Here is a 26,043-nt window from a genome sequence, read left to right as displayed (position 1 = left end):
AAATATTCTTAAAGAACACCTCTGGTTTTTTTTTTGTGTGTGTGTGTTTTTTTGTTGTTTTTTTTTGCTTCCAGATCCAGACCAGGTATTGGCAACATTTTCTGTAAAGGGGCATATAAATAGTAAATATTTCAGGCCGTAGTTGATATGCAAGATGTTAGGTCAGAGAGAGCCCAGGATCGGATACATGCAGACCTGTGATGAGATAATGGACTTCCCCTGGAATTTCTCACAGAACGTGCCAGAAGACACAGATACCGGCTTCTTCTCCCTGAACCCACATACCCCCACACAGACACTGACTCCTTCCTGAATACCTTGCTGACCCCCTGAAACTGAAACTTCCTCAGCTGAATACCTCAGCTCATGTCCCTGCCCTTCACCCAACCGCAGCATAAAAAAAGCAACCCCCTCCCTGTTGGCGTGAATCCACGTGCCCTTTCTTTGGGGTCCCTGGGTCTCCTGGGGACGCAGAAATAAACCTTTCCTTTCTTTCTTTTCTGATTAACTCGACTGTCTTTATTTCTGATGCCGCCTCCTGAGCCACCTAACATAACACACATGAATGGGTGAGGCTGTGTTCCAATCAAACTTCATCTATGGATATTAACATTGCATACAATGTTCGTGTGTGATGAAATACTGTTTTTATTTATTTTCATCAGTCATCTGGCAGCGGGTGGAGTTTGCTCACCTCTGCTATATATTTCTGGTACTTTTGAATTTGGTTTGAGTATCAGCAGCACCAGTAGCTGGGAGACTTGCAAAAATAGTCTCAGCTCCCTGCCCAGATTTAAGGGATCATAATCTGCATTTCAATAAGGCTCCAGGTGATGCCCAGCAAAGGTTGAGCTGTATTGCTCCCCACCAATGTTACCCAGCTGGACTCCTACAGAGGCCTCAGGAGCCCCAATGCAGATGCCCATACCCCCCCCCCCCAAAGTTCTCATTCAGAGTATTTGGAGCAGGAACCAGGGTATGTGCTTTACAGGTCCCTTAGTTCCTCCCAATATCTCAACCGCAGGATTGCATTTTGACAAAACTCTCTGTGAAGCCAGCCCATGCAATCAGTCCCTTTAGTCCTTCTACAACCTGCAAAGACTTGGGAAAACAAAGGTTCCTGAACATCCATGTGGCTGTGGAAAATAACAATAAACAGGAGCAGTTTCCTGGATTTGAACTTCCTGACCAACACTATACGTTGCCCACCTGAGCAAAGGAGCTGGCTGGAAAACCAAACCAAACCAAACCAAACCAAACCAGTGTGGCTGTCAGAGCTATTCTGTAATCCGTCCTGATAATTCTGGACTCCCCTGTCCCCTCCCCACCCCACCTTCTTCAGTCGCTGCCTGCAGGAAATTCAGAAAGGATTACCTAGAGACTTGGTAAAAATGGGACAGCTTCCCTGGACTCCAAATAAATGTCACTAGAACCCCATGGAGGACAAAAAATATGTAGGAAAAAATAGAGAGAGGATGAGAAAGAGAGGGGGTGGCCAGAGAGATGGCTCACCCTTGTTTTAAAATAGCACGTCAGGATGAACTACATCTGGATTGCATAAGCATGGATACCAGGTGTAAGGCGTTCTGTGAACAATCGCCTCTGGCCGATGGAGTGGAATATGGCACATTATCAAGAATAAATGAGACAAAATATTCCAATTACAGAATCATCCGACTTCTCTCCGTCTCACGCCAAGTGTTTGTCTCAATGGTTCACGCTACAAATTACCCCCCTGCTAGAGAAGGGCTGCCGAGTGAGCAAACAAGCGTGGCTTCTGCTTCGAGAGAGAAATGGTTGGTTTTCTTTCCCGTGGAGGGCTGGTGTCTAGGGAAACGAGGTGGCTGGAGCAGGTGGCTTTCCCCACGAGGACATACCGCATTGGGTGGCGAGATCGCAGACTTGGCCAGTGAGGGGGAGAGTCAGAGGACAGTGACATAGACCTAAAGCTCTCTGAAGAGTAACATGGAAATTGCAGCATTATTTAATCTACTGGAGATCAAAAGCACCCATGACCTAATTAGCAAACTAGCTATATTAATTACGGTATATCAAATAAAGCCATGTTTTTAAAGATTGCTGAATAATATGGGGAAGATGGTCACAGTAAAGAAAAGATAATAGCACTATTATTCAACATAGCAGCTACCAGTGATTGAATCCTAACCACATGTCAGACACTCTGCAAAACACTGTATGTGCATCACAGCTTTTAACTCAACCTGCGAGGTAGGTGCAATTTCCTGGCAATTTCAGAGGTAAATAATTGGCCCAAGGTCAACCCAGCAACAGGGAGTAGTCCCAGGAATCAAATTCAGGCCTGTCTGATACCAGAGCTGGGGCCTTCCCTCCCTGTATTATAGTACCAATTTCACTTTCAATGAGTGTAAAACAAATAGAAAGAGATGGGAATAGCGGTTGTTTCTGGGTTAGGATTAAAGATAATTATTTGCTGTGTTCCCTTGTTTTTTTTGTTTTTTTTACAAATTCCTTACATTTTCTCCTATATACATATCCTACAATAAACAGGTAAATTTTTGATAATCCGAAAGATATTATGGACAACCAGAGAAAAAATAAAGTTTAAAATGATGTTTAATTTCTCTTATTTTATACTTTTAATTTCTAAATGCAAAGTGACAATTTGTGATTGTAGTCACATCAGTTCAATAAGTGGAAATACAACTGATACACTTTAAAATATGTATAAACAATTCCTCTGACTATAACTGTTGTCACCTTCAAATACTAAACAAATGGGCCATATTTAGGATTACGCTTCAGTCAAAGGGACAGATTTGGGGACCCACAGACTGGGACGTACCCATGACACACTAACTCAGTTCACATTTTTATTGGGATTTTTAGGCTGGGCTGTGTGGGAAATGAAGAAACTTTCTTCTCCCCTTTTCAAGGTTCTTTTGCCTGGTCTAATAATTAAATTGGCGTGAGACAGACTAACAAGAGAAAATAACCAAATTTAATTACATATATACATATGGAAACCCCACATGCATTCAAGGTTCAGAGACTGGAAGTTAAAATGAGGTATATGTGACATTTTTTGCGAAGGATGAGATAAGGTACCTTGGGACTTCGGAGGTCAGTAATTAGTAATTTGCCTTGCCCTGCAGATAGGTCAAAAAGGTTATCTCTGATCATCTTTATTATGAGGCAAGACCTCTAATTTAAATTATCCTAGGTAGTTAGTGCTCTGTGCAGAAGTTTGTTTTGAGTCTGCAGGGTCTCGGTTGCCCTTAGCTCTCCAGGGCACAGAGGCTTATCTTGGGGCGACTCAGTCTGAACCCCTATAGTTATTTAAGGGCCATATGGCAAAGTGGTGCAGTTGTGGGTTTTAAAACCAGGATCCCTTTGTTCACACACCAGTTGGGTGGCTTTGAGCACTTGCTTTGAAATGTCTGAGCCTCCTCATGTGTAAAAAGGAAAATGAATATTGTTCTAATAAGATGGTTTTGAAGGTTAAACATACATTACAGACTGATTGCAAAGAAGGTGTCATGTGAGGGATGGTGATGACCACAGTTATCTCTAGTGTCGCCCTTATCATTATAATCCTGCTGCAGAGCGAAGGGGGTGCTTCATCCGCCCTGTTCTGTGAACCCTGGCCCCATGAGCAGCAGGCACTCGTCCTCTCTTCTTCTATGGAGAGTGGGTGGCCACTTGCTCTGTGGAGGCCCTGTGAAGGCACAGGAGGCAATAGGTGAAGACAGCAACACAACACACCTCCGGTGAAGGTTTCATTTCTTCCCTGGAATTCCTGAGGGCCCTCTGGCTCCTGGAATAAAAGTACCTCCTCTCTTATCTGCCATCAACAGGCTTAGTCTTTGTGAGACTAGGCCAGGGAACATTTTCTTTCCTTTCCACATATGACCTAGCAACTCACTCCTAGAAAAGAGTACCCAAGGAAAATGAAAACACACGTTTATGTGAAAACTTATGCATAAATGTTCATATCGACATTATTCAAAATAGTGAGAGAAGAAGAAGAAAGAGAAGAAGAAGAAATAAACCCAAATGTTCATCAACTGATTAATGGATAAATAAAAAGTATTACATCCATGCAATAGAATAGTACTCAGCCTTGAAAAAGAATGATAATATTGATACATGTTACAGTATAGATGCTCCTTGAAAATATTGGGGTAAATTATATAAGCCAATTTCAAAAGGCCATACACTATGACTCTATTTTTATGAAATGTCCAGTATAAGCAAATGATAGAGACAGAAGATAGATTAGTGGTATCTAAGGGCTGGGGATAGGGAGGAATGGGAGTGACTACTCATGGGTTAAATATATTCATATTGAATAGATGGGTTGCGTAGATGGTGTTGTATAAAAGATGGTTACACATTTTTTGGGGGGCGGAGAAGTGATACAAATGTTCTAAAATTGTTTGTGATAACATTTGCATAATTCAGTGACTAAATAAAAATCCATTTAAATGTATACTTTAAATAGATCAATTATATAGTATGTCAATTATATCTCAATAAAGCTGCTATTTTTTTAAAGCCATAGATAAAGATTCCATAGAATCTTGGGGATAATTTTTAAAGAGCAGTTAAGTCTTAGTTTCTTAGTTGGAGTCCCTTTCTTCAGTAAAACAGACTCTAGCTAAGAATTCAATAAAAATTGTATTACTTTTAAAAAATATCTTTATTGATTTTAGAGAGGAAGGAAGAGAGAGAGAGAGAGAGATGGAAGAATCAATAATGAGAAAATCATTGACCAGCTGCTTCCTGCATGCCCCCCACTGGGAATCGAACCGTGACCTCCTGGTGCATAAGTTGATGCTAAACCACTGAGCCACGCTGGCCAGGCCAAGGTTGTATTGCTTTTTAAAGAGCTGGCAGGGAAGCCAGAGAAGCACTCCAGGACCGAGATGTTATCAAAGTAAAGTCTGGGGCACTCGAGTTTCTGGAATCATTCTGAGCCATAGACACCAAGTGAAGAGCACCTGACCGGGGCCCAGCTCAGAAAGGAATGAAATGCAGGGGCCAGGTCTCAGAAAGTCTTGATGGCCAGGTGAAGAGATCTGCATTTTATCATGGTAGATACAGGAACAAGGAAAGTTTGGTGCACAGGATGGTGCTTTATGAATACAAAAAATCAGCTGGTGCCACGGTGCCCGGCCTCCATGCCAGCACTCTCCATGCTCTGCAGCCTTTCTCTCTTCACCTCCTTGCAGACCATTTTCCTGATGGGCAAAAATGAGCTCCAAACCTTGCACAGGAGCTGGAGGCCCCGTCCTCTGCCCCTCACCAGCCTCTCTGGAATAAGAAAGGGTCAGCCTGCCCAGGTGTGCTGACAGTTCTCTTTTACCTGGACATCTAGGCTTTCTTCCAGAAGACAGTGCTCAGCTGGTTTATTTTTTCACTTGAGCACCATGCATTATTTAGCAGCAACGCCTCGAAAACATTCAAATGACCCTTGTAAACACGGTTAAAACATTTTCCTTTCAAAGGCCCTGCTTCTCTTTGTAGCAGTGGGATTTCAACATGCAGAAGGAGTTTGCTCTCTTTTCCTTTGGTGCCAGATAAATCTTAATTTTGTTTGGCATGTGGTAAATATTTAGTTTTCCTTCCCCAGTGCTAGAAGACATTTACACACGCTTTGGGGTTATTTGGAAAGTGTCTTGGTGATTGTCTGTGTTTTCATAGAGATCAAGAGGCCTTCATGATTCTTCTTCAATTAAGATTTTGTTTTTGTTTGTTAGTGAGTATTTAAAGATGATCAAAAGCAGAATGCTTTTCTCACCTGAATGTTTTGGGTATCAGGAATAAGGCAAAAACAAATCTAAAACGAAAGAGAGATCATCTAACTGTTAATTTTCTTTAAATGTTCTTGTTCCCACCTTTTATTTACTGCTTATTCTAAAAATAGCAACATCCATTCGTTAAACAAATACAGGAAGCAGTTGTGGTGAGCAGAGTGAGAACCTAAGCTACCCACCCTTTTTTTCTGAGACTGCTTTGGATGTGGGATAAGGGATGGACTGGAAAAAGAGACATTTTCCTTCTGTTAGTTTCAAGCACCTTCCAGAAAAAGCTTCAGCTGAACACCAAAACTCAAGCTGATTACCACAAAGAAAATTTCCAGAGGAGGGCAGGAGCCAGAAGAATGGTTGGATTATTTTTAATGCAAAAGTATGAATACTATTTCAAGAAACCTTCATCCATGTAGGCATGATAACTATCAAGTCAGTGAGAGATCATAGAGAAAGATACAAATGTTGAGTCAAGCAGATGTGAGTATAACCTGTGGTTCTCCGACTAACTTCCTGTGTGACTTTGAACATCCCAGCTAATCTCTCTGGGCCTCAGATGTCTCCTCCAAACAGTAAAGAGGTGGTGGAAACTAAAATTCCTCTCCTTCCTTCCTTCTGTCCTTCCTTCCTTCATTTATTTTCTCAACAAAAGTCAATTATTATTCTAGGTACCAGCAATGACCATGAAAAGAAATTGCAGCCCGGCAAGTGTGGCTCCGTGGTTGAGCGTCAACCTATACACCAGGAGGTCACTCTTTGATTCCCTGTCAGGGTACATGCCTGGGTTGCGGGCTCTATCCCTATTAGGGAACATGCAGAAGGCAGCAGATCAATGATTCTCTCTCATCATCGAAGCTTCTCTCTCTCCCCCTCTCCCTTTCTCTCTGAAATCAATAACAATATTTTTTTAAAGAAAAGCAATTGCAGAGGTTACATGGAGAGGAGTAAGCCAGTGAACAAATTAACAAGAGAATAAAGGAGATCATTTCAGATACTGATGAGTGCTATGAAAAACATAAAATATGTTAACGACATACTGAGTGATAAAGAGATAGTTACTCTTGATCAGATGGCTTCATGTGTCCTCTAGAAAGATGTGATATTTCAGCCAAGGTTTGGGGGATGAGAAGGGCCAGCCATGCAAAAGTCTGAGGGCAGAGCAGGTACATGGTAAGAGCAATAGTCCTTGAGGTGAACACTAGTTGTAACTCTGCTCAGCTGTGACCATCTCTGATCAGGCACAGAACTGGGCTTGGAATCCAGCCTTCCAGCTCTTTGTTCTCTCAGTTCTCCCAGGCAGCCTCTTATTTTAAGGTCGTTCTAGCACATGGAATTGGCTACTCTGCAGGGATGGCTGCCCTTTGGGTACTCCCCAGTCCTGGCGGTGCTTTTGGTTTGTTCAGTGTTGGAGCCTCCGGAGCAATCAGTGAAGGTAGATGTGTTATATGGCTTCCTCATGGGGATGGTAGGAAATTCTTCTCAATGAGCAGAAGTTTCTACCTGCCAGCTGCTTGGGACAGTGCAGCCTTTACCTTCCCCGTGTGTTGCTGGTCATTTGTACTATGGACAGTGGGAAAAACAAACACTTGTTACTACAAAATACTACTTCCGAGGGGTGTGAATGAAGGAGCAGGAATCTGTAATTCTTTAGTCTGAGCCGCTGGGTGGTCCTCTGCCTTGGGGGCACCCATAGCCTAGAAGCTAGGGACATGGCCACTTAACGTGAAATTCCTGAATTCAAATCCTGGCCCTTCATTGCCACCTGGGTGGCCCTGAGCCAAATAATCAACCTCTCTGAGCCTCAGTTTCCTCCTACTCAAAATAGGGGTAATAGTAGTTATCCTATAAGGGGTCTTAAATTCAATGAGACAATGAGAGTAAGGTGCTTAGCACATGCTTGGCATATATATAGTAATAACTCAGTGAGTATTAGCTATTGTTACCACTCTATTCATCCTAAGAAGCAATCTGAGTCCAAATTTTAATCTCTCTTTCCTTTTCTCTCTCCTTCTTTTGAAACTACCAACTGTCCATTGTTAAATATCTTTTGACACCTCTTATTCCCAGGCCCTGTGTTTGATTTGGGGGATGCAGAGGCAATGGCGAGAGTCCAGGAGCATGAAACAATGAAGTAAGATGGCTTAAGTGTATAACTGCTTGGCTCCTGTCTGTCCTAGAATCACTTATTTAAAGGATTCTCTGAGCCGTAATTCCTTTTGGGAGAGTGAAATCTGTGCCCAAGTGTTCCTACCATGACTAAGCTATGATTTTATTAATTTGCAGTCATATCCTCAGCACGGAGTACAATGCCTGACTCACAATAGTCAATAAACAAAGGATCTTTCAACACTGCCATCACCAACAACAAAAGCAACAAAATCATGGTGCCTCATAGTTTGGAGATGCGATCAGCAGAGGATGTGAGAGGGAAAAAAGCTATTTCTTTACACATGAATGTGACACCCATCCACTGCATGCAGTATTTCCATAATTTGAAAAAAATGACATAGTTTCCTTTTTTCACTCTCTAGAGCTCTTTGCTTCTCCTTGTTCATCCCTTCATTTATTCAAGACATACTTATTGGGGGTTTAGCATGGGCCAAACTCTGTGTTACAACAACAGAGATATGGTTCCAGTTCTTTTGGAATCTTCAGTCCTTTGGAATACACAGATATTCATCAAAGAATGATACATCGATAAATGTAAGATATGATGAGTTTTCTTTTAATGCAAAAGGTTATGATTTGTATTTCTCTATTGACTGACTATGCTAAGAATCTTCTAATGTGTTTGTTGGCCATTTGTCTATAGTTTTTGGAGAAATGTCTATCTGTGTCCTTTGTCCATCTTTTAATTGGGCCTTTCTCTTTTTGTTGTTAAGTTGTAAGAGTTCTTTATATATTGAGGATATTAAATCTTTGTCAGCTATACGATTGCAAATATTGTCTCCAAGTCTGTGGATTTGGATTGTGTTTTTTACTTTCTTGATAGTGTTTTTGGAAAGGAATGAAATATCAATCCATGCTATAACATGGAGGAACCTTGAAAACAGTATGCTAAAAAAACGTAGCCAGACATAGAATCATATTCTATGATTCTACTTATATTTAATTACCTAAATAGGCAAATTCATAAAGAGGGAAAGCAGATTAGTGGTTGCCAGGGACCAGAGGAGGGGGAAATGAGGAGCAACTGCTTAATGGGCAAGAGGTTCCCTTTAGGGGTCATAGAATTCTGGAACTAGATAGTGTTGATGGTTGCACAACATTTTTAATGTACTAAATGCCACTGAATTTTTCACTTTAAAATGGTTAGAATGGTCAATTTTGTTTTCTGTATACTTTACCTCAATAAAATGCCGAGAGCACACAAAGAGACCCAACTCGCCTGTGTATGGAAGAGCTTCCGTGAGTAATAGTGCTTGAGCTGCTACCAGCTGATTGCAATCTTGCTGGCGGGTCTCAGAGAAAGAACAAGGTCACTTTGTGGAGACGGATGATGGTGGAGAAGGAACAGCATGTGCAAAGACCCCAATTCCTGCCCTACTTTGCACTACAACTGCAAGTGCACCTCTTTGATCCTACTTAATGGCTAATCTCCCTGATGTCACTGCATCTCAGTGGTATAAGATGGAGTGTGAAGACCTGTGAGAACATTGCCCTATTACCACTCCTCCAAATATTATAATACTAGGGGCCCGGGGCATAGGCCTGGTGCACGACATTAGTGCACTGGGGGGTGTGGGGGTCCCTCAGCCTGACCTGCACCCTCTCCAATCTGGGAGCCCTCAGATCCGAGAGTTTCTGTGTTTTTGCAATCATATGAACGAATTGTTGAGACCCCCAACCCAGTTTGGTTTGTTGCTCACAGAATAATAGAGGCATTTTTTTTCTTTGCTTCATTGGTGGAGATTTCCTGGAAGTTTTAGGATATCTTCCTTTTAATTTTTCCTAGACACTCTGATTTTACTTATATCTCTTACCTTTGTTTTCCCTCCATCCCCCATCAAAACAGTAACTTGCTCCAAGCTCACTTTGCTCTAGTGCAGCAGTTCTCAACCTGTGGGTCGTGACCCCTTTGGGGGTCAAACGACTCTTTCACAGTGGTCACCTAAGACCATCAGAAAACAGATATATAATTACATATTGTTTTTGTGATTAATCGCTATGCTTTAATTATGTTCAATTTGTAACAATGAAAATACATCCTGCATATCAGATATTTACATTATGATTCATAACAGTAGCAAAATTACAGTTATGAAGTAGCAAGGAAAATAATTTTATGGTTGGGGGTCACCACAACATGAGGAACTGTATTAAAGGGTCGTGGCATTAGGAAGGTGAGAACCACTGCTCTAGTGTCTAAGAAATCCGTCTGCCACCAGAACTATGATTCCCAGCATTCCTGATGCTCCCCTCACTCTGGGCTTCCACTTCTGGTCCTGGGGCTGCCATCATAACTACTATTCCCAGAATTCCTGGTACTCCCTGTGCTGGGAGCAATGGAGGGAGCCACAGCCCCCCAAGCCTCCAGCTCTCCTGCTCTGCTCTCTGCCCAGCCCCCAAGGGAGCGAGCAAGGGATCCATGTACCCCCAAGCTGCCGGCTCTCCTGCTTCTGCTCCCCGCCCGGCGCCTGTGTATGCAAATTAACCCGCCATCATCTTTGTTGGGTTAATTTGCATATTCACTCCTGATTGGTTGGTGAGTGTAGTGAAGGGACAGTCAATTTACATGTTTCTCTTTTATTATATAGGATGAGCAACAGTAACAAAAATGGGGACACAGAAATGAACACTTATTGTCATAATATAAACTATTCATATTCTAAATTCACTACCCCGCAAAGAAATATTTTTTGTTTATTGACTTTGGTGTATTATCCCCACTTTAGGTAATCAATTAATTTTCTTTTTGGCCAATTGTCATTATGAAATATTTCAAATAGAGCAATCACCCACATACTGACATCTAGCTTCAACAAGTGCGTGTAATGCCAGCTGAAAAATTAAAAAGGAAGAACCGGGACTTACCTATGCCAGGTGAAGAGAGGTGAAGAGAGGACATGACAGTCCGGATCCAACCTCTTCAGCATTGCACAGTTCTGTGGACTTAAGCTGACCTGGGACTGGCCCTCAGAAAGTAGAATCCTCATCTTTGAAATGAACATAATATCATTTTATCCATTTATCTAACATATTAGTTGGTATGTATGTGTGTGTTGGAGGAAGTAAAGCGATGGACAAGGTGATTCCCCCCAAAATTCCCTGTTTGGAAATCACATAATTCTCTGCAAACAAAAATGTTGCTGATGTTTACAAGGTATTGAATGCCCTCTTTCATGCTGCTCTTCTGCTGTCAGAAAGTAAATGTACTACTCCACTTTGTTCAGCATCTCTGCAGATAAATATTTGTTAAATGCTTTAGTAGTGATGGTGGTCATTTGCTATGTAGAGACTGTACTGGACCCTTCCCAGTACAGGCCCCATGTGAGTAGTGGAGCCCAGTGATATTATAATTCCACTCCCAAATTTCTTGAAAAACTAAAATGGGTAGTGGCATGTGTTCCCAACTCCTGAGCCAGATCTGGACCAATTCTATAACAACGTTTCCATTTTACTAATGGTTTGTGTCCTGGTGGATGCCCTCCATTGCCCAAAAATATGCAATCACTTAATTGCCATAGCAATCCTATTATATTACCATTACACAAAGTCTAGTGGGGAAAGCTCAGAACATGTTATTAGCACTGAAAGGGACAATTTACTGGATTTTGCTAAATGCCATCGCTTCCCAAAAAATGAATCAAAATTACTTGCTTATGCACATCTTGCTTTAATATTCTGGTCAGAGAATGAGGGGGAAGCTGCTACTCGTGGTCTGAGTTGGTTTCAGGAAAACTGGCTTTGTGGCAGCTCCAGGGATGCTGATCTTGTCCATTTCCACCATGTTGGGTTATGTCAAACACGCTACATTTGTGGAAGGCCCCCTGATCCTCAAACAAACTTGGGTAGACCTTTCATGAGAAAATGTTAGTTCAAAAGAATGTTGAATTTAGCCATAAAAAAGGAAATCTTGCCCTTTGTGACAGCATGGATGGACCTGGAGAGCATTATGCCAAGTGATATAAGCCAGTCAGAGAAATAAAAGTACCATATGATTTCACTCACATGTGGAATCTAATGAAGAAAAGAAACTAACAAATGAAATAGAAAGAGACTCATTGATAGAGAGCAGACTGACCGCTGTCAGAGGGGAGGAGGTTGCAGGGCTGGGTGAAAAAGATGAAAGGATTAAGCAAAAATATGCATATATATTATTACATATATGTTCTATATATAATATGTTTATATTATACTAGAGGCCTGGTGCATGAATTTGTGCACGGGTGGGGTCCATCCAGCCTACCACAATCTGGACCCACCAGGCCAGTTGGCCGGCCACAGTGCGTGTCATAGTGACTGGTAGTTATGATTGTTCTGGTCAATTGGCTTTTATATATATAGATGTGTGTGTGTGTGTGTGTGTGTGTGTGTGTTTCATGTATAAAATGATGTCCTGACTAGCGAGTCTTTCAGACTACTTGGCAGTGTCTTCACTTGTCTCCCCATCTGGTGCCTGTTTTCTCACCACTGTAAATTGAAGGAGTCATAACAATGAACTGCTTTTGAAGAGCTGCACCAAGTTTAAAAAAAAAAAAAGAGATATGATCTTGCCGCCCACTCCCTCCTTCTCCTTTCCCCATATTTGCCATGTGATTTAGATTTGAGTGGACAGGTCTGTCTTAAAGTGCCACAAAGCAAAATTAAAAGCCATTCAGGTTGACTGTTATGAACCCTTTGCATGCAGAAAACTGCAAAGACTTGAAAAGGAATGTGAATAGCATCAGGACCCAGGATGCGGGAGCTTAGCAGAGCGACAATGTCTCCAAGAGAGTAAGGAGAATTTGTACAAGCCTTTGGTTCTCTCTGATTTTTTTGAAAGCATGAAGAGGCTTCATATTTAATGTATAGCATTCTATAAGCTGCTCTGCGTGTGCGTGAATGTCCCAGCATAATCCTGACTCTGGTAGTTCAGATTTTGCATTGCGGAGGCAACAACTATTCCAGGATCTAAATACTCAGACTGGAGAGCTAAATCCAGGAGACTGAAAGTGTAGCAACAATTTTGCAGTGCTGGTGGCATTTCCCCTGCCTATAAAACCAATTTTAGCTGCACAAAGCCCTCCGCACATTGCATTGGGGAAATGCAGTGGCTGCACATTAAGCTATTATGAATAACTGCTGCTGGAACGGAATGAAACGGAAACAAATCTGCATTTTATTTGCACTCTGTCTGCAATCCCATGCCATCCAGACTGCAGTCATGCTCTGTGCATCTCTGCAGAAAGGGGTGCGGGGTTCTGCCAAGCATTACCACAGGTGGATTTTTAGCTGTGCAATCATTTGAAACTGCACTGTTCTTCCCTGACACTGGCCACTGAACATTATAATATAGATGGTTTGCTTCTATGGAAGAAAATATAATCCGAGTCAAGTCTGATTGGACTCAGGCACGTATCTAACTCTCCCCTTGTAATTCAGAGGCAATGAACCTAGGGTAAGAGCTGTCAGGCTGGCCTCGGGGACTGTGCATATTCCTTAGCTTAAGGAGCCATGAGAGTTACATTGGCTGATTTCGGCATTCAGCTCAGAGCTGCCCGGCAATGCACCTAAGTTGGAGATAGACGCTTTGATATTATCAGTGTCCACAGTAGGAAGCGGTAACATTCTAGGGAAGAGGATTAGAACAATCCGCACTACCTGTCCAGTGCCAGGGGAATGACTGAGAAAATGATCACACAGGCTGGACTGTATTTGTCCAGCCTTTAGAATGGTAGCCATAAGACCATGCAAGAAGGATAAAAAATGGTAAATGTGGTGATCTGTGTGTGATATTAAGGTAATATTCATTTGTACTTTTTCTTACCTTCTATCTACCCAATCGTCTATAATGTAGGATGCCAGGGACAGTGCCATTTTTATTTTCATCCTAGGCACACACAAGAAATGGCAGTTTTCAGTCCCTTTGCATCTCAGTGAAACCATACGACTTGTTTTGGCCAAAGGAATAGGAGCAGAAGGTGGAAGTGATTTTGTAGCCTGGGTCATAAAACGTTTGGTGTGATCTGCTGTGCCCTCTCAATCCCATGCATGTGGCTGGAAGCAGAACCCCAGTGTGGGGAAGCCACGGCATAACGGAGCCTGGGTCCCCGCATGCCCACCCAGCGGACAGCTGCTCAGGAGGCCCCTGCTCACTTCTGATTTACAGAGAACAGAAATGTTGTATTAAGCTACCGAGGTGTGGGGTGGGGGAGTTCAAGTCATTAGTGTTAACCTACTTTGAATAAAAGATTCAAATGTTATGCTATTTCAATGCGGTGCACAAATGTCGTGCATTTAGATGGGGCGTGGTGACCTTTTTGGAAATCATGTGGGGAGAGTTGGATTGTGAAGTGGAAGCAAAGTCCCCTGTTTCAATCCTGGATAATGTCTGGTGAGAATAAAACCATCTTTCTGCAATGGAATGCATGGCACCATTCATTGTAGGCACCCAGCACACAGTACTATGGGATTGCCAAGACAGCCCCACAGAAAGACATTATCACTGCATTCTAATGGTGGGGAAATGGAGGAAGGTCAAAGTCACACAAACTAAGTAGGAATTCCAGAATTTGAACTCAGGTGTGTCAGATGCCAAAGTGGATACTCTTCAGGACTGTCCTACTGAGAAATGTGATGCCAAGGGTTCTGGCCAATGTCAGTGAAAAAGGAAATGTCATCACTGAATTGTCACCTATTGAGCTTTCTGTGCCCAAAGCACAGTGCAAGGTATTATAAGGCAGCCAGAAAATCCTTGTGTGGTTATTATTTAGTAACTAGAGGCCTGGTGCACAACATTTGTGCACTGGGGTGGGGGGTCCCTCAGCCTGGCTTGTGTCCTCTCGCAGTCCAGGACCCCTCGGGGGATGTCCACCTGCTGGCTTAGGCCTGCTCCTTGCAGAGTGCAGGATTAAGCCAGCAGTCGGACATCCCCAGAGGGGTCCTTAGCACTGCCGTGGAGGCAGGAGAGGCTCCTGCCACCGCCGCTGTGCTCGCCAGCTTCTGCGTTGAGTGTCTGTCCCCTGGTGGTCAGTGTGTGTCATAGTGAATGTTCATTCTGCTGTTTGGTCAATTTGCATATTAGGGTTTTATTATATAGGATGGCAAGTTGGAGGCACAGATTAGTATCTCCCTTCCCCAGGTTTTATACATCTGCCCAGCCACGTTTTCATTCTCAGCTAAATGGGAAGAAATTCATTTTATGAATCAAAGCCCAGCACTTTCACTGTAATTGGATCAAATCATTGGGCTGTAGGGAAATGTTATACCACAGCAATCAAGACAGAGCTTCAATTTATACCCAGTCCAACCACTTTATTAGCTGTGTGCACTTGGACCATAGGACTCATTGTCACTGTGGCTCAGTTTCCTCATCTGTAGAATGGAATGATGATAATAACAGTATTGACGTCATAGAATTATTGCAGAGCGTACAGAACAGTGGCTGGCACATAGTGTGTGTGTGTGTGTGTGTGTGTGTGTGTGTGTGTGTGTGTGTTCCTGCATTGAATACTGAGCCAAGATTGGCTCTTCATGCTTTTCCACCATTTCCTGAACATGTAGTTTGGTGGGCTGACTTGTCAATGTTGTTCTTGATGACTGGCTCTCGTTCTCTCCTCTTTTACTTCAGTATGTCTGAGCATGTTGGCCCCCAGACTCCAAATCACAGGGGGAAATGTAGGGGTCACCATTCGACCTCAGCCTTTCCTGGGGCCCCAAAACCGGGACTTGTATGGCACAGGTTCAAATACCGCCCTAGTGATTCTTTCAGATCCTGTTGTGGAAGGTCCCCAATGATACCCACCCAATGATACCTATCTCCTAGTATTCATGTCCTCACATACTCCACTCTCCCCAGCCCCTAAATCCCTGAGTGTGGGCTGGGCCTAAGGACTGGCTTCTGTTGTGTTTCTTTCTGTTGACAAAATGATGGAATTCCACTTCCAAGATTACAATTCTCTCTCTCTCTCTCTCTCTCTCTCTCTCTCTCTCTCTCTCACACACACACACACACACACTGATAAAATGACTATCATGTTGTGAGCTGCCTTATGAAGAGCCCACATGGCAAGAAACTGACATGCCTTCAACCACCAGCCGCAGGCACTGAGTCCTGCCGCTCATGGCATGTGAGTGAGATCAGAAGTGGGTCCTTCTCCAGTTGAACCTTGAGATGAGACCCCAGTGCCTGGCACTGCCCTGACCACAGTCTGCAGGAACTGGCTCAGAAGACTCAGCTAAGCCAAGTCCTAAATCCTGACCCACACAAACTGTCAGATAATGAGTGTGTGTTGTTTTGAGCATCTAAGTTTTTTAATAACTTGCTAGGCAACAGTAGATGACTAATATACTCTATAACATGCTATTCTCCAATATCCAATCATTATCGAATTCTCTTGAAGATTTGGAGAGGATACGGGTTAATCAGCAGGGCGTGAAGGAGAAATTTCGGAGTCCCTGGCAGCATACTCTACCAATAGCACCCAAATTTGGTCACTAGTCATTGTAACTGCTCTTGCTATAGTTAACTTCCCTATAAACACAGAAGTCCTCCTTGTCCTCAGCATTCAGGGAGCACAGCACCAGGTGGACATGAAAATCAGTTAAATCCAACCTAAATCAAATGCAATGCACACTATTATATTTACCTCATAGTTTTGTCATATTTTTAATGTACCTTTTTTCTTTTATGAAGATGGTTACTTTTTCTGAGTTCTTACTATGTGTCAGCTTATTTTTATAGTATCTGGTTTAATTTCCACAAAACCTTGTGGAGTATTATTATTTTTCTCATTTTAGAGATGAGGATATTGGAGCTGAGGAATAAGTCACTTGCTACTCAGCCAGGAACTGGTGGTGCTTGGATTGGACCATAAGAAAGTTGGATTTCAAAGTCTATTCCTTTTACTTGAAGCCACCCTGACGGCAGAAAGCACATCTTCATTTATTTTTGCCTTTCCAACACCACATGGTCCATTCCCTAACACACAGTGGGTGCAAACATTAATAAAATATTTAACAAAGGTTACCAAAAAAATTCACAATTCTAATGGTACATTGCCATATCCAGGTTCTTTTACTTGTGTGAGCAGAGGGACATTTTCATCTCCTACTCAACATACTGAGGCTGAGTTCACACCTTCTGGTTCTGTCCCCGCATTTTATCCATTTCAAAGAGCATAACTCAGTCATACTGGCCACCTCTCCCCTAAACTGTTTCAGTAAAATAAAGAGATTTAGATTCTCAAGAGAGGTCTTCACAGGAAAAAGAAAATGCAAAGACAATTTCTGGCCGCCTTCCTGTTAGCTACATATTCAATTCCAACTTCTGTAATTCATATATTTATTCATTCATATATTTATCCATTCATCCATCCATCCATCCATCCACTCATTCATCCCCACAGGGTGTTATCTGCCTGAACTCATCACAATATTTAGATCTGACAAAGAAACTGACACAGTCTTTGATTATGACAAGCTCAGTCAGACTGAATACATTTTGTTATTTTATAATATTCCCCCTAATATAAAATAATATTTGCTAATTACAACAAATGATTATAAAATACAGAATAAAAACATAGAAGAATCCCCTTTAATCCCCCACTTAAATATTAATAATAACTAATTAACATTTGGTTCTATTTCTTCTCAGACTTGTCTATACATATTTTATAAAGATGGTATACTCTACATAGTAATTATGACTTTTCTTTTACTTAATATGTATTGTTTATATTTTTCATTTTATTAAGTATTCTCCTACAATGCCTTTGTCTGCAAAATGTTCCACTTAATTGGTCTGCTGTACTTTATTTAATCGTGTCTTGAAGTTATTATTCTTAATGTTATTATTATTGTTCAAAAAATGTGTAATAATAAGAAAGTGATGTTGGCAAAAATGTGGGGAACTAAACTCTGCCCCCCAAGTTTCACCTGGTTTATTTCTTTTGCATTAGTTTCTAAAATTACTTTTGGGCAGCTTGACACATCTTTCATTTAAGTCCTAATTATAGTACATAATCCAACTCACACCTGTAGAGATAATGCTTTTATTAGCATTAAAACTAAAGACATCAAAGAATCATATCGGGATAAAATGTCTATTTCTAATTTAATAGAATTGCAATTAAAGCAAATTTGATCTGAATGAAATCCCATCATAACTGTGGTGTGTGTTTTTTTGCATAGTGAGTGAAATTATTCTCCCCTAAATTGAAGATAAATAACATGCTTTTAATGTTAAATGTAGCAATTCAAGCATTAGGTTGCAATTCAAGTTCAACATCACTGAGCATTTTATAAACTTCACATTTTAACATCTCTGGGAAGCGCTCTGAGGTAAATGCATTAGCGTTAAATGCATTAATGTTATTTTTCTTTATAAATGAGCTTATAACAGTGTTGTTACCTTCATTTGAATATTTTAATGAAGGGGTAATATAGGGAGAGTGCTCCATTTGCACAAGGTAATTGTTTCTTCCCTGAGTGGCTAAACTTGGGCAGAAAGTGGAATTTATCTCATTGAAATTCTATTAGGGCTGCATGGCTGTTGGTACTTGTCTGCAATCTCTCATTACCTGGAAACGGGTGCTTTTTGTTAAAGCCCTTCTGTCCCATGGCATCCAGGCTTCCGCCTCCCCAGGGTGTAATCTCATCCTCTGGCAAGCCAGGGACAGCAGCAAACCTTCGGTACCTTGTTCCAAGTGTGGACAGGCACAGCACTTAAAATTTAGCCAGCTGGGGAATTCTGATTTACATAGATTCAGACCAAGTTGGTAATAATTAATCCAAACTTGCAGTAGAACCTAAAATGAGGAAAAGGTACACAATAGCTTTTTTCCCCCCACACAATAACTTTTAAATGTGGCAAATTACTTGCAAAAATGGCTTCAATTTTCTCTCCTTTACTGAATCCATTCCATTTACAATGTAACATCAGGTTCTCCTATCAAGAGATGGTCTGTTTTCCACTCCTTGAATCTGAGCTGGCCTTGCCATTGGCCTCACCCGATTGAGTGTGACAGAAGGGATATCGTGCATGAATCCACTCTTGCTCTTGGACTCATGCCTTCCCAAGAGAAGAAGCCTAACCAGCCTAGTAGAGGACCAGACCCTGTTGGGGAAAACCAAGGTGCTCCACCCAATTGTCAGCCACCCATGCTAGCAGAGACACTCAGGCAAAATTCAACGGATAAGAGACTCATGAGGGAGCCCAGTCAAGTTTAGAAAAGCCACCCAACTGAGCCCTGCCTAACTCAACCACCTGTGGTTATGAGCAAAATAAACGGCTGTTATTTTCACCCAATAAGTGTGAGGTGGTTTGTTACTTAGCAACAGGTAACTTTCATAATACCTTTGCCCTTGCTAGAGTCTATCTGAAGGATCATGGATTAGCTAGTGACCTCTCTCAGTTTTGTTTTTCTCCATTGTAAAATGAAAACAATCAGTTTACTCAATCTGTCTTGAATGAAAGATCATAGATATAAAATATTTAGTACAGTGCATGCCACAGAAGGGTGCTCAGAATGTTAGCTGCTATTGTTGCTGGTGCTTCCACAATCCATTTTCATGACATATATACAAACATTTCCATTTGTGGCTGAGAGCATGGGTTCTGAAGCTAGCTGCCACCACTGGATTCTTGACTCAGTTATTCCCAGTTGTGTGACCTTGAGCAGCTTACTTAAAACTTCTATGCCTTGGTGACTTCATCCGTAAATTGGAAACAATGACAGTACCTACCTCGGAGGATTGTTTGGATGATTGAATCAGTTAAAATAGATGAAGTGCTTAGATCCTAATGGTATATTTTAGATGCTAAATAAATGGAATTTATTATTATTATTAATAAAGAAATATGTAGGTCTCTACACATCTAAATGGAAAAAGCTCTATCCACATTAATTCTCTCATGGGTCTTCAGGACCCAGTATATGAGTATTTTGCTAAAATTTGTATTATGGAAATTTGCAAATATATACACAAGGAAAAGAATAGAATGAACCTGATTTAACTATTACTGAAACTCAGTAATTGTCAGTATACTGTCGATCTTGTTCTTCTCTCCCCTCATCTACTCCTTAGTCTCTACGTTGCTTTATTGTAAATGCCAGATATCATATCACTTCATCAGTACATATTTTGGTATGCATAATCTTAAAAATCAATAACTATATCCCATTTTCACACTTAAAATTTAACAAAAGTTCCTAATATAATCAAACATACTTTTTGAGCCAGGGTTTCTCCTTCATCTCTTCTATCTTAGTTTTATAATAAACTAGAGACCCAGTGCATGGATGCGTGCACCAGTGGGGTCCCTCAGCCTGGCCTGCACCCTCTTGCAATCCGGGACCCCTCAGGGGATGTTGGACTGCTGGTTTTGGCCTGATCGCACTGGGATGAGTGAAGAGGCAGGTGGCCAGGGAGGAGCCCCAGCTCAAGGCCAGGCGCAGCGCTGCTCCCACTCATCCTGGCCCCACTGTGCCTGCTGCTGCTGCTGCTTGGTAAGCTCGCTGAGTGGTGCTCCACTGTGGGAGCACTCTGACCACCAGGGTGCAGCTTCTGCATTGAGCGTCTGCCCCCTGGTGGTCAGTGTGCATCATAGTGACTGGTCAAACAGTCAACTGGTTGAATGGTTGACCTGTCGCTTAGGGTTTTATATATATAGATTAGATTATTTGTCATGTAGAATTTTCCACAGTCTGGATTTTACTGATTACATTCTTATAGTATATGTATTTTAACCTGTTCCTCTGTCTCCTGTGTGTCCTATAAATTTATATTTGGAGTTTTGATCAGTGACTTTTGGGTCAAGGCATTTATAGATGGGCTTGGTACTTATGTTAGAAGGCATATAATGTCTGGTTCTCTCCAGTTTTTTGTGATGATCAGCCATTTATGATTATTGAGGATATCCACTAATTTATTAGATTTTCAAAGTAGTGATAGTTTAATTCTGCCTTCTCTGTTCACTAGAATGTAACTAAATGAAAATTCCCTTCACAACTAATTATTTATGCTGAGACAAGACACAGCATGTTATTAACACTTACCTCCACCTTGTCTTTGTTTTTAGTTAGCAATGTATTCTAGAGATAATTACATGGCAACAATTGAGATATTTCTCATTCTTTTTTATAGCTGCATAGAACTCCATTTGTGTGGCTATATATGAAAAATTCAATCAGGTTCTCATAAATGAACATTTGGTTGTTTGTGTCCAATCTTGTGATATTGAAAATAATGATGTGATAGTTTGAGGCATGTAGGTATTTGGGGTTTCTGTTTGTTTGTTTGTTTGTCATGGTCAATTTTTTATAGTCTGTAGAGTTCAGAGCCTGGTTGAAGACAGAGAGAATGCTGTTGGGGTAAATTCACTTACGTGTGTCTTTGTGGTAGTCTGACATTCAGGGATTGTGTAGTTCCAGCTTCAACTCTTTTCCAAGATCTCAAAATTCCCCTGACAAAGCTATGGATTCACTTGTCCTTTTGCTGAGTTTTAAAGAATCTGGATCATGGGAGGGAAAACTGACTCACGGAGCAAGTGAGCAAATGCCCCATTCACTGGGCTCTCTCTCTAACTCTGGCTTTGCTTATCTTTACTCAACACAGACTACAGGACTACTTTCATTGAGAAGAGTCCATTAAAGAAGGTCAATTGCTAGTGCTGCTTTTAAAAGTGTAGAGAAGACAAGAAAGTCAGAGCAAATGAGGGGTAACAGAGGAGGGAGCTTCATTATAAAGGGTGTCCCAAAATTCACGCAAGAAGTAATTTTTATAGAAAACACATGTTTATAATTAAAAATTGTAAATTTTTGTTTATTCATAAAGTATACAGTATAGTTTATAATTAAAAATTGTAAATTTTTTATTGATTCATAAAGTATACAGTATAAAGTTATGTATGGAATAGCACACCGGGTAAATGGCCTCCACGGCTTTGCTGGCACATACGCAAAGCCGTGGTCTTCATTGGTCTTCATTGTCCCGGCTCCTGGGCCATAATTGGTACTTGGTAATGTTTATCAAATTGAAGGGATTGAAATCAAAGGGCAACAGATATTAGAATCTGATTCAATAAACCAAGTAAAATTAGGCTTTTATTTATTTTTTTGTTGTTGTTAATGCTCACGTAAAAATCAAATCTTGCGTGAATTTTGGGACACCCTTTATCTCACAGGGATAGACCCAAATACAGGAATTTGTGGAGGCTTTTTTCTCTCTTTCTTTTTGGAAGGCATTGTAACATATCACTCACAAATGTCATGGACCCCCTCTGTGGGATTTTCCAATGGTCAGAAAGCCTGGGATCTTAGGTTTGGAGGAAATTTAGAGATTCAGCAGTTCAGTTCAACCCCTCACCTAGTATATTTATTCTCAAACACACGGTTGCTGTGTAAATACCTAGAGAGAAGATGCTTTCCTTAGAAACCATTAAAATAAAGGTCCTGTTCTTCACTCAAGGTTGAGTCCTGTGCCCAAGCCTGTAACTATGTAGTGTTTCTATCTAAGTCAGTGGTAATCTCGTCTTCAAGGTGCATCCTAGTCCTTTCCAAGGGCGCAGCTACTTAATAGCCAACATCTCTTCATGGAAAAGGAACTCTAACTGTAGCCTCCGGGCCACCATGTGCAGAGGCTCTGCTGCATCCACCTTAGGTTAGAATTCAATGGGAATGAGGAGCGTGTCTCTTTGCCAACACAGATGACTCACTCTAATGAAGGGTTGAGTCGGAGATGCCAGAGGATCCAACATTGGTGAAGCAATTGAATATATGTGAGTTTATATCTGTTAAATCATATTATGAAATAAGCAGTATGAGACTCTTGACAGTAAGTCATCTATGAGCAGATGCTATTTTTCAAAATAGTATTTCATGCTACTATGACTGATAATACTAATGTCCACCAGATATTGAGTTTCTACTTTGTCATGAGTTTAAATGACAACCATTCAAACAATTCTGCAAGGAAACAAAATGAGGGCAGGTTAAGAACTTGGCTGAATTTAGAGACAGAAATTAGCCTAGTTCTTTCTGACTCCAAAGTCCCTTTTAACCATTGTAATATGACCCTCTAGTAACTTCTTTTATGAATTTGAATGGTACCTGGACTCCCCACCCACCCACTCACCCCCAGTTGACTTTTAAGCAATTAGGTCTGTAATCCTAAACTAGGTGAGAGGTTTTCATTAAATGTGGCTGTTTCCCGGCAGTAGGCTGTCAGCGGGTAACTGGAAAAGTAGGTAACATAGCCTGCAGTACACTCACTGTGGCATTTTTACGCAAAAGAATTGCTCTTAATTAAATGCCTTGCCCATGTTTTGATTTTTAATTTTCTCCTCTAATAACATAATGTGCCATTTCGAGCAAGGTTCAAATCAATATTCCATCTCAGTCTCTCTTAAATGTCTTGCCAACTCAACTTAATTGTTATCAAATTACTTGTCATTTAATAAACCTGTTCCCACTCTGAATCAGGGAACAACAGAGGGGTGAGTGCCCCCACCCACATCCTCCCTCTCCTTCTTGATGATGCTTAGCAGAGTGTGGGTGCTCATTAACTTCTATCTGCCACTTGTGTGTCACATTGTGCACAATGAAAAATCAACACAGGAATGTCCTCTGGGCCACACAGCTTTGTTCCCTGATTTTGTGTTGTTGTTTCTTGGTGGCACTTATCCACCTCATAGCTTATAACAAAGTGTGAAAATAATTTTAGTTCCTATATTGGCTTGAGACACCTGCTTTTCCTTCTTGAATTTCACTTGCTCTTACTCCTTTTTCTCACCCAATAGCCATCTCAAGGTTTAAACCTCCTAGACAGGCTGAATTTTCTCTCCACCCTACACACTTCTAAACACTAAAAAATAAAGCTTCAACATAGCAGAGATTAGTTAGGAAGCAACGTTAGCAGCAACTACTTTCACTGTGCCTTTTATCTTCAGAAATTTTAAATTTCTTTTTGTTGTTGGGACGCACCACCGAAATGAGGCATTGAACTGAGAATTTATACTTTAACATAAGCTCGCCTTTTGTCAGGTTCAGCCCAGATTCTGGACTTAACCAGAGGAAACTAAATGACCTTGAGGAAAGCACATCCCCATATCCGGATGTTCATGATACAAATTTAAAACGGGGTTGGTGTGCTCCCATAGTGCTCCCAGAAGTCATCCTTATGTTCTCTAACAACTGATAAAATCTGCTTTTATAATGAGTCATACAAGTGTTTATCCATCGTTACAGAATCCTGTGCTTGGAGATCTCTAAGTTCCCTTCCAGTCTACAAGTCTGTAAGGAGAGAAAAGACATCCAAGGTCCCAGCATAGTACTCAAGGTGGCCAAGGAAATAAAGAGAAGTAGTTCAGTCAACTATAAAATGTGCTATGGTCCAACCTGAGTGAAATTGTGTTTCCTCAGAAGGAGGAACTCATTAGCCTCACTATGGAGGAAAGCATCTTCAGCTACTCAAATAGTTCAGATTCTATTTGAGTTCCTTGGGCAGAGTAATGCCCCCTCCACCCAATAGCCGAGAGATGCTTTTGCACCAGGATGCTGTATCAGAGTTACTAAAATTGTAGTGACAACAGCTACAGTTTATTAGCTAACCATTCGCAAGTCATCCTTATGTTCTCCAACTCACTTGACAACTGTGTATTCATTTAATTTTTCATTTACCAACAAAGGCTAATAATAATACTTACCACATTAAGAGTATTAAATAAATGTATGTATAAAGCTATAATTTTAGCTATTATCATTATTGTTTAGAACATTTTTCAGATGAGAAATGTGACACACTCAGAGCTGTCTCGCCCCAGACGCTTTATCCATTTCACCTCTCGGAGTGCAGACACGCGCAGGACACATGGGTTTCTTCTGTCCTTCATCATCATCATTAGAAATTATGAAAGGATGAGCTTTTAAAGGCTGGATGAGTCCTCCAATGTGACAGCAGCTGGATGGGCCGAGAGCCCCAGGCAAGCCATGGATTTTCAGCACCCAAAGACCCCTAATCCTATTTCATCAGATTTATTGATCATTAACTTAAGATGTTTAAGTATCAATGGGTGGAAAATGCATTATTCTATTTTGCTGAAAATGAAAATGCCTCCTCACCCAGCCACCAGAAAAGAGTACTGGCGTCTCTGAGAGGCATGTCCAGAGGATATGTCATTCCAGCGGCCTCCTCCTCACCCCACACCACCAGGAATTTCTCACAAAAGTCAAACCTGAGAGTGGGACATGGATTTCTTTATGTAAAATAATCAGGAAAATGGATTGTAAGAACAATTTACCATAACCTGTCTTACTATCTATAAAGTGAACTGAAGTTTCAATCTCTCTTTTTTTTCATAGATTATTATTTTTCATCAGGGAAAAAATGAAAGCATCTGTCACCATCCTTCATTTCTGTGAGCATCAACTGAGCACCTGTTACCTGTCTATGATAAGACAGTGGTACCGACACTCCTGACCTCACATAGAGATGACCAAAAGTAATCAATCCATCAAAGTAACATGTGAAACAAGGATCATAGGAAACAGTGACTGAGCACCCATTTTTTCACCCATCTCTGTATGAGGAGCCATTGCATACATAGCAAGATGTTGAGTGGGTTTTGTCTTATTTTAAGATGAGGTCTAAGACAGAACATTCCACAGTTATGACACTCCTAAATAGGACTTTGGACCTAATTATGTGCCTAGAGGAACTGGAAAGAAGTACATTTTCCTGGCACATGTGAAAAGTTTACAACAAAAGTAACTGGCCAAAGTAAGCATCACCACTTCCAAATAATTGGTGTTATAAGGACCACATTTTTCAAACTATAATTTAGTTAAAATTGTTACCAAAGTTAACTGAAATAAATATAGATTAAGAAATTTAGATTGGAGACCAAGATGGCGGCATAGGAAAACACCGGAAATTGCTGCCTCCGACAACAACTTCAAAAATACAACTAAAAGACAGAACGGTTATCATCCAGAACCACAGGAAGGCTGGCTGAGTGGAAATTCTACAACTAGAAGGAAAGAGAAGAGCACACAGACTCAGAGGAGCTACGAAAGTAAAGTGCAGAGGTACGGAGGCTCCGGCGCGC

Source organism: Myotis brandtii, unplaced genomic scaffold, assembly GCF_000412655.1.
Source record: "Myotis brandtii unplaced genomic scaffold, ASM41265v1 scaffold397, whole genome shotgun sequence".
Taxonomy (NCBI): domain Eukaryota; kingdom Metazoa; phylum Chordata; class Mammalia; order Chiroptera; family Vespertilionidae; genus Myotis; species Myotis brandtii.
The sequence above is the reverse complement of the archived record's forward strand: the minus strand, read 5'-3'. Positions refer to the sequence as shown.